We start from the raw sequence: 12,733 nt of genomic DNA, 5'->3' as shown, positions 1-12,733 counted from the left end.
ACTCTCCGATATATAGTTCCTAAATGACTCAAAACATTTTTCTAGACACAACTCGGCCGCTAATAACGATCAAGCAATGGGGCTCCTAAGGTCGGGGAAGGCTCTGATGACCAACTTGTAACTCCCTCGATGCGACTATAGCTCCCACGTGTCGAGGCACGACTTAGAGACATAATCGCATTGAAGGCATATGTCGCAAGTTAGGCAATCATCACAACATCCCATGTAATATATATAAGGTAAAAGGGGAGATAACATAGTTGGCTTACACTCGCCACGTCAATCAAGTACATAAATAACATTACATCATCCAAACACTCATGGCCCGACTACGGCGCCAAAATAAAAGATAACCCAACATGCAACACGGTCCCGATCACCCCCAACTGGGCACCACTACTGATCATCGGGGAAAGACACATATTATCGTTGAGAGTCCTCGTCGAACTCCCACTTGAGCTCGAGCGCGTCACCTGGAGCGGAATCATCAGGCCCTACATCTGGTGTAATAGTAATCTGTGAGCCACAGGGACTCAGCAATCTCGCACCCTCGTGATCAAGACTATTTAAGCTTAATAGGTATGGCAAGGTAACAATATATGTGGAGCTGCAGCAAGCGACTAGCATATATGGTGGCTATCATGTTCGCAAAAGAGAGCAAGAAGAGAAAGGCAAAGCGCGAGCGAGAAACTAGAGGACAACCTACGCAAACATTACTCCAACACTGTGTCCACTTCCCGGACTCCGCCGAGAAGAGGCCATCACGGTAACTCACACGATTGATTCATTTTAATTAAATTAAGGTTCAAGTTATCTACAACCGGACATTAACAAATTCCCATCTGCCCATAACCGCGGGCACGGCTTTCGAAAGTTCAAATCCGTGCAGGGGAGTCCCAACTTAGCCCATGACAAGCTCTCACGGTCAACGAAGGAATAGACCTCCTCCCGAGACGTTCCAATCAGACTCGGTATCTCGGTTCTTCAAGACACTTCGACAGGTTAAAACAAGACCAGCAACACCGCCCGAATGTGCCGACAAATCCCGATAGGAGCTCCACATATCTCATTCTTAGGGCCACTCAGATGAGCTCTCCATACAAATAAAACCAAACCTCGAGTTTCCCCGAGGGGGCGCTGCACCGGACTCTAGTTTGGACCAACACTCAGAGGAGCACTGGCCCAGGGGGGGCTAAAATAAGATGACCCTCGGGCTCTGGAAACCCAAGGGAAAAAGAGGCTAGGTGACAAAAGGTAAAACCAAGGTTGGGCATTGCTGGAAAAGCTTTAATCAAGGCGAACTATCAAGGGGTTCCCATTATAACCCAACCGCGTAAAGAACGCAAAATCCGGGAACATAACACCGATATGACGGAAACTAGGGCGGCAAGAGTGGAACAAAACACTAGGCGAGAGGCCGAGCCTTCCACCCTTTACCAAGTATATAGATGCATTAAGATAACAAGATAATATAATGATATCCCAACAAGTAAATAATGTTCTAGCAAGGAACGGTCTCCAAACTTCACCTGCATCTAGCAACGCTGTAAGAGGGGCTGAGCAAAGCGGTAACACAGCCAATCAACGGTTTGCTAGGACATGGTGGGTTAGAGGTTTGACAAGGCAATTTGGGAGGCTTGAAAGTAAGTGGTAGGCATCATAGCATTGGCATAGCAAAAGAGCGAGCATCTAGCAAAGCAAAGATAGTAGTGATTTTGAGGGTATGATCATCTTGCCTGCAAAGTTGTCAGAGTTGACTGGATCCTCGAAAGCAAACTCAACGGGCTCCTCGTTAGCGAACTCGTCTCCCGGCTCTACCCAAACAAGACAAACAAGCAACAAGGGCACAATCAACCACGTGCAAAGCTCAAACGATATGATGCAAAGATGATATGCTATGCGGGATGCGATGCGGGATGCATATGCAAGATTTGACAAGGAATGCATGAACCTGGCCTCAACTCGGAAGTCCAAGTGTGCCACTGGAAAGATGAGATGAAATCGCTTGAAAACGATATAAAGAACGCCGGAATTGGAGTTACGGTTTGGAAATGGCAAGTGATTCAAATATGACCACGTTCTGCGATTTACAGCAAGTAGCCATCTAAATGCAATGAGATGAACATGCTACATCACCCAAACATGGCATAAAAATAGGGATGCATTCATGATGCTTAACAAAAGTCTGGCACTGAGCTATGGCCAATTCATCCATTAACAGGTTCAAACAAGCATGGCAAAAATGCATATGGCAAACAGATCTCAGACTTAGTGAAATTAACACTTGTCTGGAATTTCAGATCAGATAGCACTCTTCGGAGCAACAAAACTACATGCTACAGGACCTGAACATGGCAAAGTAAAGCATGGCGTGGAGATACTCCAAGAGCTTAACAAAAGCCCCTTAGTGACATTGAGCCAAAAGGGATCAGAAAATACAATTGCAAGCATGTGAACATGGCAAAAACATAATCAGGTCACAGACTTAGTGAAAACTGGAGCATGCTGAAACAGGTATCAAGTAGGCATGTTTACGAGCTCGATGCACTCACTACGGAGCAAGTCATGACAAGCTAAGCATACACCCATCAAGAATACACAAAATGCAAGCTAGACATGGCAAGAACAATAGCATAGAATGCACGGATCAACTACAACATCCCCGGCAAAATCACTAACAAGTAGACAATCAGCCCAGATTCACGAAGTAGCAAAAGTAGAGCTCGATTGACTCAAGCTAGGGTGCTCCATAATTGCAAACAAAGACATGGATGGATAGAGCACTATAAGATTAACAAAACATCCTTACTGATCATCCTCAAAAGAGCCACGGATCACTAGGAAACAACATGAACATATGGCCATATGAGATAAACAGATCAAGGACTTAGTGGAAATGCAAAGTCCCTGAAATCAGAATTACCAAGTGCCTCACTTTGCAAGCTTGTGCTAGTCACCACACACATCACAAAAATACATGGGTTGCACCTCTGGAAAGATGGCAAAACCCTTAACAAAACATATGTAGAGCTCATGGGCATATCATGTACACAATAATCATGGCAAAAATGACAAATAGCTAAATGGAGCAGCAGATCTGACAATTATCTCAAGTATCCCTCTTCTAACAGCATTTCGGGCATCAAGATGAACTCAAATGAAAATGATGCAATGGAACGAAATGATGTACTCTCTGAGGCGAACACTTTGATATGCTATATGCACAAATTGGAGCTACGGATGCAAAGTTACGGCACGATGAACATGAGCATATGGATCTGAGAATTTCGGGGACTTAGGAAAAATATACCCTCTGAAAACAGATCTAGGGTTTGGCACGGAAACCGACGCACTCACCGGAGCTTCACCGGAGGAGGGCGCGGGGCGGCGCCAGGGAGGTCGGAGGAAGCGGATCCGGCCGGATCCCGCCGGATCCGGGCGCGGCGGGGCCGGAGGAGCAGCGGGCCGGCGAGGGGCGGCGACCGCGGCGAGGTTGGGCAGCGGGAGATGGACAGAGGCGGGCTCGGCACGTCGACGGCAACGAGGTTCGTCGACGGCGGCGCGGCGGAGCGACCGGCCAGCGCGGGCGGCGCGCGGCAGCTGCTTGGGCGGCGCGGGCACGGGGACGCGGTCCGGGAGGCGGCGACGAGGGCCCGCCCTGGGCTTCGGCGGGCCGGCGGCGGGAGTTGCGGCCGGGCCAACGGGGGCGTGACACGTGGTGGCGGCGGCTAGCCGGACATGTCCGACTCGGCGCGCACGTTGTCCGGCGGCGCGAGGAGGAAGATGGTTAGGGTTCATCCGCGAATTTGGGGAGGGGAGCACATATTTATAGGTAGAGGGAGCTAGGAGAGTCCAAATGAGGTGCGGTTTTCGGCCACGCGATCATGATCTAACTCTCTAGATGATGGAGAGGGTTTTGGTGGGTTTTGGGCCAAATTGGAGAGGTGTTGGGCTGCAACACACACGAGGCCTTATCGGTCCCTCGGTTAACCGTTGGAGTATCAAACGAAGTCCAAATGGTACGAAACTTGACAGGCGGTCTACCGGTAGTAAACCAAGGCCGCTTGGAAAGTCTCGGTCCAATCCGGAAATGTTTAATCCCCACACACGGAAGAAAGGTAGAAATGACCACCGGAGGAGAACGAAGCGCCGGAATGCAAAACGGACAACGGGGAAAATGCTCGAATGCATGAGATGAACACGTATGCAAATGCAATGCACATGATGACATGATATGAGATGCATGACAACGATAACAACACACGAAGACAAAGACCCGAACCCGAGAAAATAAAATAACTTAAGGCCGGAAACGCAAGAGTTGGAGTACATATTGGGAAAGTCATATCCGGGGTGTTACAACACTGCACCACTACGAAAGGATCTCATCCCGAGATCTAGGACTGAAAGAACGCCGGGTACTCAGAATGGAGGTGATCCTCGCGTTCCCAGGTAGCTTCACGGTCGGAATGGTGTGACCACTTGACTTTGAGGAATTTGATTGACTTGTTGCGAGTCTTGCGTTCAGTCTCTTCAAGAATAGCAACTGGGTGCTCACGATAAGAGAGATCTTCTTGGAGCTCAATGTCCTCGAAGTTGATGGTGCGGTCAGGAGTCTTGAAGCACTTTCGGAGCTGAGAGACATGGAAAACGTCATGAACATTTGCAAAGTTTGAAGGAAGCTCGAGTTGATAGGCGAGATCGCCTCTCTTGCTAACAATCTTGAAAGGTCCCACGTATCTAGGGGCAAGCTTCCCTTTGATACCGAAGCGGCGAGTACCTTTCATAGGAGAGACGCGGAGGTAAACATGATCTCCGATCTCGAAAGCCAAATCACGGTGCTTACTGTCATAGTAGCTCTTCTGGCGGGATTGGGCTGCTTTGATGTTATCTCGAATGACTTTGCACATCTCCTCTGCCTCTGTGATTAAGTCATTTCCCAAAAGCTGACGTTCAACGGTTTCGGACCAGTTGACAGGGGTACGGCACTTCCTGCCATACAGAATTTCAAATGGGGCCTTGCCCGAACTTGCTTGAAAACTATTGTTGTAGGAGAATTCAGCATAAGGAAGGCAATCCTCCCACTTCATGCCGAAGGAGATCACACAAGCCCTGAGCATATCTTCAAGAATCTGGTTGACATGCTCGACTTGACCGCTAGTTTGAGGATGGAAAGCTGTACTGAAGCGGATGTGGGTGCCCATGGCCTTCTGAAAAGAATCCCAAAACTTGGAGGTAAAGATGCTGCCACGGTCTGAAGAGATCACTTGTGTGTTGGAAATATGCCCTAGAGGCAATAATAAAAGGATTATTATTATATTTCCTTGTTCATGATAATTGTCTATTATTCATGCTATAATTTTATTATCCGGAAATCGTAATACATGTGTGAATACATAGACCACAATGTGTCCCTAGTGAGCCTCTAGTTGACTAGCTCGTTGATCAACAGATAGTCATGGTTTCCTGGCTATGGACATGGGGATGTCATTGATAGCGGGATCACATCATTAGGAGAATGATGTGATGGACAAGACCCAATCCTAAACATAGCACAAGATCGTATAGTTCGTTTGCTAGAGTTTTTCCAATGTCAAGTATCTTTTCCTTAGACCATGAGATCGTGTAACTCCCGGATACCGTAGGAGTGCTTTGGGTGTACCAAACGTCACAACGTAACTGGGTGACTATAAAGGTATACTGCGGGTATCTCCGAAAGTGTCTGTTGGGTTGACACGGATCAAGACTGGGATTTGTCACTCCGTATGACGGAGAGGTATCTCTAGGCCCACTCGGTAATGCATCATCACAATGAGCTCAAAGTGAACAAGTGTCTGGTCACGGGATCATGCATTACGGTATGAGTAAAGTGACTTGCCGGTAACAAGATTGAACGAGGTATTGGGATACCGACGATCGAATCTCGGGCAAGTAACGTACCGATTGACAAAGGGAATTGTATATGGGGTTGCTTGAATCCTCGACATCGTGGTTCATCCAATGAGAACATCGAGGAGCATGTGGGAGCCAACATGGGTATCCAGATCCCGCTGTTGGTTATTGACCGGAGAGCCATCTCGGTCATGTCTACATGTCTCCCGAACCCGTAGGGTCTACACACTTAAGGTTCGGTGACGCTAGGGTTGTAGAGATATGAATATGCAGTAACCCGAAAGTTGTTCGGAGTCCCGGATGAGATCCTGGACGTCACGAGGAGTTCCGGAATGGTCCGGAGGTGAAGAATTATATATAGGAAGAGCAGTTTCGGCCATCGGGAGAGTTTCTGTGGTCACCGTATTGTACCGGGACCACCGGAAGGGTCCCGGGGGTCCACCGGGTGGGGCCACCCATCCCGGAGGGCCCCATGGGCCAAAGTGGGGAGGGGAACCAGCCCATAGTGGGCTGGTGCGCCCCCCTTGGCCCACCCCATGCGCCTAGGGTTGGGAACCCTAGGGTGGGGGGCGCCCCACCTGGCTTGGGGGGCACTCCACCCCTTGGCCGCCGCCCCCCCTAGGAGATCCCATCTCCTAGGGCCGGCGCACCCCCTAGGGGGCCTATATAAAGGGGGGAGGGAGGGGGCAGCCCCACCCTTGAGTCTTGGCGCCTCCCTCTCCCCTGCAACACCTCTCCCTCTCGTAGTAGAACGGCGAAGCCCTGCTGCGGTGACCCCTGCATCCACCACCACGCCGTCGTGCTGCTGGATCTTCATCAACCTCTCCTTCCCCCTTGCTGGATCAAGAAGGAGGAGACGTCACGTTGACCGTACGTGTGTTGAACGCGGAGGTGCCATCCGTTTGGCGCTAGGATCTCCGGTGATTTGGATCACGTCGAGTACGACTTCCTCATCCCCGTTCTTTGAACACTTCCGCGCGTGATCTACAAAGGTATGTAGAATCAATCCGATCACTCGTTGCTAGATGAACTCATAGATGGATCTTGGTGAAACCGTAGAAATTTTTTTGTTTTCTGTAATGTTCCCCAACATTGTGGAATACCGTGCAGAGATACAATTCGAGAGGAATAGAGTTCCACCAATTGAGCTGCAGTGATTGACTCTTTGATAGGCAGAAAGTGAGCCACTTTGGTGAGTTTTTTGATGACAACGAATATAGCATCATTGCCACGTTTGGAGTTTGGAAACCCAGTCACGAAGTCCATTTCAATGTGGTCAAACTTCCATTCTGGAATGGCAAGAGGTTGGAGGAGACCAGCTGGCCTTTGGTGTTCTGCCTTCACTCTTCTGCAGACATCACATTCATTCACGAATTGAGCAATCTCGCGCTTCATTCGAGTCCACCAATAAGTCTGCTTGAGGTCCTGATACATCTTCGTGCTCCCAGGGTGGATGGAGAGGAGAGAATTGTGAGCCTCGTTCATGATCACTTTACGGAGGTCACCTTTGGGCACAACAATACGATCCTCGAAGAAGAGAGTATCCTTGTCATCAAGGCGGTAGCACTTGTACTTGGGTTGACTCTTGGCAATCCCAATCTTCACCTTTTTCACCATAGCATCAAGAAGCTGGGCTTGGCAAATCTGGTATTCCAAGGTAGGAGAGACTTGAAGGTTGGTGAGGAAACCTTGAGGAACAACTTGCAGGTTAAGTTTGCGGAAAGCTTCACAAAGCTCGGGTTGATAAGGCTTGAGAATCAGACTGGTGCAATAAGCTTTTCTGCTCAATGCGTCAGCAATCACATTGGCCTTGCCTGGAGTATACTCGATACTCGGATTATACTCTTGAATCATTTTGACCCATCGAGTTTTCCCGAGGTTAAGATTAGGCTGAGTGAAGATGTACTTGAGACTCTTGTGGTCAGTGAAGATGTCCACTTTTCTTCCCAATAAGAGATGTCTCCAAGTCAAAAGAGCATGCACAACTGCCGCCAACTCGAGATCATGAGTGGGATAGTTCTTCTCATTGGGCTTCAACTGGCGAGAGGTATAAGCAACAACTTTCTTCTCTTGCATCAATACTGCGCCAAGACCTTGGAGAGAGGCATCGCAAAAGACCTCGTACGGTTTGGATTCATCAGGCGGAGTCAGAATTGGAGCAGTGATCAATTTCTCTTTCAAAGTGTTGAAAGCAATGTCACACTCCGGAGACCAAACGTACTTGATGTGCTTCTGGAGAAGATTTGAGAGAGGCTTCGCAATCTTAGAAAAGTTTTCAACGAATCTTCGGTAGTAGCTTGCGAGACCGAGGAAGCTATGTAGTTGCTTCACGTTCTGAGGAGGTTCCCAATTCACAATTGCAGACACCTTCTCAGGATTTACCGCAATGCCCTTGGCAGAGATGATATGACCAAGATAAAGAACCTCATTGAGCCAAAATTCGCACTTGGAGAACTTGGCGTAGAACTTGTGTTCCCTCAACTTATCGAGTACCAAATGCAAGTGCTTGGCATGATCTTCCTTGTTCTTCGAGAAAACCAGAATGTCGTCAAGATAGACCAAAATGAAGTCATTGGTGTAGGCATTGAAGATGAAGTTCATCATGCGAGAGAACGTCGGAGGAGCGTTGACGAGGCCAAAAGACATGACAGTGTATTCATATGAACCATAGCTTGTCCTGAAAGCCGTCTTGGGAATATCTTGCTCACGGATTCGAAACTGATGATAACCCATACGGAGATCAAGTGGAGAATACTTGGGCACCTTTGAGTTGTTCGAATAGCTCGTTGATGTTGGGAAGTGGGTATTTATTCTTGATGGTCTTCTTGTTCAATGGACGGTAATCAACACAAAGTTGGTCCGTTCCATCCTTCTTCTTCACAAAAAGAACACCACAACCCCACGGAGAAGAACTAGGCCGGATGAGACCCATTCTCTCATGAATATCGAGTTGCTTCTTCATCTCCTTCAACTCTTCAGGTCCGAGCTTGTAAGGACGCTTGCACACAGGTTCCGTGCCAGGCTCAAGATCGATGACGAATTCAACTGGCCGGTGTGGAGGCATTCCTGGAAGCTCTTCTGGAAAGACGTCTTGATATTCGCAAACGACTGGAATTTGCGAGATGGCATCGAGTTCACCCTTCTCATTGAGAGAAAACAGACGGATGGTATCATCATGAGCGGCAAAGACAATTACATCCTCAGACGAATGAGTCAATTGAATCTGCCTGGCTGCACAGTCAAGATGTGCCTTGTGCTTAGAAAGCCAATCCATTCCGAGAATAAGATCAATATCCGAATCACCCAGAACAATAGGAGAACCTAGAAATTTGTAGTCGCCCAACGTGATAGTAATATCCGGGACGCAGAAATTAGCTGTCATTTGCTTGCCCGGTGACACGATTTGCAAGGAATTTTGCAGATACTGATAATCGAACTCATACTTCGATGCAAAAGGTTTGGAAATGAAACAATGCGATGCACCAGTGTCAAAAAGAACTTTTGTAGGGATATCGTTAACAGGAAGGTTACCCATGATGACATCTGATGAGTCCTCTGCCTGAGCTGCGTTCATCAAGTTGACCGTGGCGTGCTTGGGGTTATGCTTGACCACAGCTGTACTTGCCGATCTCACAGGAGGAGGAGGAGGAAGACGCCTCTGGTTGAGACACTTGTTGGCATAGTGACCCTTCTGTTGGCACTTGTTGCACGTGACCTCTGAAAGCGGACGGTGGTACGGAGCACTCGATCTTGGAGCTTGAGACGAAGTCTTGTTCTGAAAGCCAGGGTTGGGTGGGCGGGAAGATCCACTGCCACCTTTGCTCTTCTGCTGATACGGCTGACGGAACGGAGGAGGAGGAAGCCAATACTTCTGCTGCTTGGCCACTTGAGTAGAGGAAGAAGGAGTAGTGTCTCTGACTCGCTTCTTGGAAGCATCACACCTCAGTTGAGCGGCCTCTTGCTTCAATGCCATGTTGTAGAACTCATCATACCTCAAGGGCTCAAAGAGAACAAGAGCTAGCTGAATTTCTTCTCTGAGACCACCCCTGAACTGGTATATCATGCTATTCTCATCGGGTACGTCCTGCTTGGCAAAGCGAGCGAGCTTCTGGAACAACTTGTTGTAGTCATAGATAGACAAAGAGCCTTGCTTCAGGTTGCGGAATTCCTTATGCTTTCTTTCAACCACGCTCTGAGGGATATGGTGAGCTCTGAAATCTTGACGGGATTCATCTCAAGTGATCACACGTCCACCTCTGGAATCCTTGTACTGCTGGAACCATTCTGCAGCTTGATCTTTGAGTTGGAAGGAAGAGAACTTGACAAAGTCCTCAGGCCTGACGTTACTGCACTCGAAATGCTTGCACAGATCCACGAGCCAATCGTCAGCATCGGTTGCCTCAACACAATTGCTGAAAGTCTTTGGCCCGTTAGCAAGGAACTGGTTGAGTGTAGCAAAGTGATTCTGATTGTTGCCTTGGTTCCCTTGGTTGCCTTGATTGCGCTCTTGGAGAATTTGCATGATCAACTGTGTGTTTGCATTGGTTGCGGCCATCACAGCTTGCCATGCCTCCGGAGGAGGTGGAGGTGGTGGCGGATCTTGATTCTGATTCTGATTGGTGCTCTTAGCGAGAGCCATCCTGAAGAGGTTGACCACCGCTAGCACATAGACAGATAAATGAAGCTGAATCCAACGGAATGAAAATTGCAACATATAGTCTTCACATCCGAACAAAATGAATGAATGCATTCCTCTTGAAATGGTCACATATCCATAAATTGAGAAGCCACTTAGAATTTAGGTGGAGAAATAAATCAACAAGGTACGGATCAAGAACGAATAGTCGGTAAGAAATCCCAATCTCAAACCAAATATCCGTGGAAGAAGAACTAGAGCTACGAGAATTCCCACCTATGAAACTCCCAAACCTTTCCGGTTATGCAATCAGGTGTTGGGGATACAGGAGAAGCATAATATCTCACCCAAATCTAGCAAATCCTACATCCAGTTGTATCCATCCTTCAACACATAACCGAGAAAACTTCGGAAACCATCTACCTCAACCTTCGAAAAGCATCCGTTATACAAGTTATGGCGATACTCCCGAACTCCCGCCCCAGTACTGGGTGGCGTCGAGGTTATCTCACCAACGAACTGCATAAAAGAGATTTTCGATGTCAGCATACTAAACTCAGGTATTCCAGAACTGCAACAATAAAATTATGACGACAACACCTCAGAGCTCAACTCCCCGGGACACTTCCACAAAACCCCTGACAGGAGGCACCAAGACAATGTTCTCGTCATAAAACCATCGGAATGATTCCAAGATACCCGCGTGATCCTAAAAAAATTTAGTGAAATTTGAGAAGAGAAGAGTCAAAACTCTACGTCAGGATGCCTTACCAGAGCGATGAGGAGACTGGGAAGTAAAAAGAATTCCTAAACTCTCTGATATATAATTCCTAAATGACTCAAAACATTTTTCTAGACACAACTCGGCCACTAATAACGATCAAGCAATGGGGCTCCTAAGGTCGGGGAAGGCTCTGATTACCAACTTGTAACTCCCTCGATGCGACTATAGCTCCCACGTGTCGAGGCACGACTTAGAGACATAATCGCATTGAAGGCATATGTCGCAAGTTAGGCAATCATCACAACATCCCATGTAATATATATAAGGTAAAAGGGGAGATAACATAGTTGGCTTACACTCGCCACGTCAATCAAGTACATAAATAACATTACATCATCCAAACACTCATGGCCCGACTACGGCACCAAAATAAAAGATAACCCAACATGTAGATCCCGCTACGATGCTTTGTTTAGAACTGCACCAACTGACAGCTCCACCGTTTAATGTAAACACGTATCCGGTTTGCGATTTAGAATCGTCCGGATCAGTGTCAAAGCTTGCATCAACGTAACCTTTTACGGTGAGCTCTTTGTCACCTCCATATACGAGAAACATATCCTTAGTCCTTTTCAGGTATTTCAGGATGTTCTTGACCGCTGTCCAGTGATCCACTCCTGGGTTACTTTGGTACCTCCCTGCTAAACTTATAGCAAGGCACACATCAGGTATGGTACACAGCATTGCATACATGATAGAGCCTATGGCTGATGCATAGGGAACATCTTTCATATTCTCTCTATCTTCTGCAGTGGTCGGGCATTGAGTCTTACTCAACTTCACACCTTGTAACACAGGCAAGAATCCTTTCTTTTCTTGATCCATTTTGAATTTCTTCAAAAAAAATTCAAGGTATGTGCTTTGTGAAAGTCCAATTAAGCATCTTGATCTATCTCTATAGATCTTAATGCCTAATATGTAAGCAGCTTCACCGAGGTCTTTCATTGAAAAACTTTTATTCAAGTATCCCTTTATGCTATCCAGAAATTCTATATCATTTCCAATCAGCAATATGTCATCCACATATAATATCAGAAATGCTACAGAGCTCCCACTCACTTTCTTGTAAATACAGGCTTCTTCGAAAGTCTGTATAAAACCAAATGCTTTGATCACACTATCAAAGTGTTTATTCCAACTCCGAGAGGCTTGCACCAGTCCATAAATGGATCGCTGGAGCTTGCACACTTTGTTAGCTCCCTTTGGATCGACAAAACCTTTCGGTTGTATCATATACAACTCTTCTTCCAGAAATCCATTCAGGAATGCAATTTTGACATCCATCTGCCAAATTTCATAATCATAAAATGCGGCAATCGCTAACATGATTCGGACGGACTTAAGCATCGCTACGGGTGAGAAGGTCTCATCGTAGTCAATCCCTTGAACTTGTCGAAAACCTTTTGCGACAAGTCGAGCTT

The sequence above is a fragment of the Triticum urartu genome, chromosome 5, assembly GCF_003073215.2.
Source record: "Triticum urartu cultivar G1812 chromosome 5, Tu2.1, whole genome shotgun sequence".
NCBI classification, from domain to species: domain Eukaryota; kingdom Viridiplantae; phylum Streptophyta; class Magnoliopsida; order Poales; family Poaceae; genus Triticum; species Triticum urartu.
The sequence above is the reverse complement of the archived record's forward strand: the minus strand, read 5'-3'. Positions refer to the sequence as shown.